We start from the raw sequence: 2,523 nt of genomic DNA on the forward strand, positions 1-2,523 counted from the left end.
TCTCTGCAGGTGTCTTGTTCAGGGATTTCCCATTGCTCCTCTGGGCTAGAGTGTCAGTTCTTGTGCCAGGAACCTTGTCTGTCTTGGTGATGCCTGGGAGGCACTGTGTGCTGTTGGATGAATGAATGATGTGCTTATATGAAAGGATCACTCATTTACAGAGCAGTCACCAGTAAAGAAACCAGGCTCTCTCAGTTATCATCAAACCAAGATCCTCCAAGCAAACACAATGGAAGAGGAACCTCCTTGCGGGCCGGGGAGTCTAAGCTTGTATCCTGAAATTCACCCTGCGGTATAAGTGATATTCTAGTCTAGCAACCTAAGTGTTAGTTCCTCAGTCGTGTCTAACTCTTTGCGACCCCATACCAGGCTCCTCTGTCCATGGGATTCTTCAGGCAAGAATACTGGAGTGGGTTGTCATTCCCTTCTCCAGGGAGCAACTAAATAGCTCAAAATAACAAAAGGGAAGTAAACACATAAGAGTAACTGCGACCAGACAATCTGGGAGATTTCCTGTCTGGGATCCTACACATGGTTGGAAATGTGTGGAGACATTTTGGGTCAGTATGGGGTGGAAAGAATGCCTACATTTAGTTGGCCCCCCGCCGGTATCAACAGTCCTGCAGTAATTGACATGAAGCACCATCCCTTGCTGGAAAACTATGCCTTTGCACCTCATCTTAGCTTCTAACACCCAGGGGCGCTTTCAAGCTAAGGCAGACAACATGAGTCCCCATCCCTGTCTGAAGCCTGTTTTCTGAGATCAAGTTTTCAACAGAGCCTTATCTTCCCAAATGACCATCAGAAAGAAGGCCCACTGCATCTGGAGACAGCACAATCACATCCACCCCATCCAAACAGCACAACCCAGACCATCAGCCCCAAAGCACTTACAGGTGACTTTAACACTATGGTTACACTGGTATGGGCATGGCAGGGTGGGATGGGGAAGGTGCTGGGGAGAGGGGAAGAATGAATCTGGTTGATGGAGGGAAAGTCAACCTAGCAGGTGATGGATTAAATAGATTTAATAGATTAAATTATTTAAAACAGCTGCTCCCTGTGCATTACAGTTTACCCTTTGTGAGCAAAGTGAAAGTGCAGTCTCTTAGTCGTGTCCGACTCTTTGCGACCCCATGGACTGTAGCATACCAGGCTTCTCCGTCCATGGGTTTTTCCAGGCAAGAGCACTGGAGTGGGTTGCCATTTCCCTCTCCATTTGTGAGCAAACATACAACCAAACAAGCAAGAACATTCCAACTCTGAGGCTCCCAAAATGCTCCCTGAAACACTCCCTTAGTCTAGTCTAAGTGCTTGTTTTTCCTTCTGATTAACCCAAATGGCCAGCTGTTTTGTAAACTGTCTTCAGGATTGGATTTATTTTATATAGGTTTTGTGCCCTGTAAAGACACAAATGCTGGGAGTCCCCTAGGGGCTTAGTGGGTTAGGATTCCAGGCTTTTATTGCTGTGGCAGCTTCCTACCCTGGTTGAGGAACTGAGATCTCAAGCCAGAGGCACAGATCAAAGGAAAAAAAAAGTGCAACATTGTTTTCGCTGAGCAGATTAAGCAGACCTGAGGGTATTAGTCTTCCCAGAATGTTTTCCTGTTAAAAAAATTTAACCTTGAGTTTGAGAAGTGCCCTATAGCAGAAAGATTCAAGAATCTTGCTTGTCTATCTTTAATGTCTATCAATAAAATTGAGATGAGAGGAGGAAGAAGAAAGAAAAACCATCGACTTTACTGAACGGAAATAAATCGTATGTTTCATACAGAGCCCACATCTCATGCTTCCTAACCCCAGATGCAGCAACGAGAAATTTATTGAGCATTTACTATACCCTCAAGACATAGTTGACTCAAGACTGCTGTTGCATGTACATGTATTAGTACCTTTTAAACGCATTATCAAATATTTTACACCCATCAGTGTTTATATCATAAACATTTCACTAATATTGAAAAATTTGGTATGCAAAACTGAAAACGGCTGGCTGTCATTAACTTAAAAAGCTGCCTTAATCCATTTGCTCCAGCTGCTAGCCTTGAGTGAGGATGCGGGAAAATAGAAATGCAAATCACTTGCAGGAGTCCCCCTCAGTTGCAGGAAACATCTCAAAGAAAGGGTTTTGTTTTTTGATTTCATGAACACGTGGAAATTGTTTCAGGCTTCCTTTGATCACGGAAAGGCGCGGTCGACCCCGAGTCTTTCCAACGAGAGTGGCTTTTCTCAGGCAACACACCAAGATACAGCTTTAGAATTTCTCTCTAGGCCAAGGGTTCTTCAGTTTTAAAATGGAATATAAGCCATTGGGGAAGGCGAGAGCGTTCTTAGCCCAAGGCCCCGCGAGCTCTCCGGACGCAACGGGCTGTTTCTCGCGGGATCGGTTGGGGCCTGCGTCACTGAAGCGTCACCGGAAGGGGCGGAGTCTCGCGCTGTGGCGGGAAAAGTGACTTCTGGGAAGCGCTGGGAGGCCGTTCCTGCCGCCGTCCGGCCCTCGCCGCCGCTCCCGCAACCAGCACT

The sequence above is a fragment of the Capricornis sumatraensis genome, chromosome 21 (assembly GCF_032405125.1).
Source record: "Capricornis sumatraensis isolate serow.1 chromosome 21, serow.2, whole genome shotgun sequence".
Classification (NCBI taxonomy): Eukaryota; Metazoa; Chordata; class Mammalia; order Artiodactyla; family Bovidae; genus Capricornis; species Capricornis sumatraensis.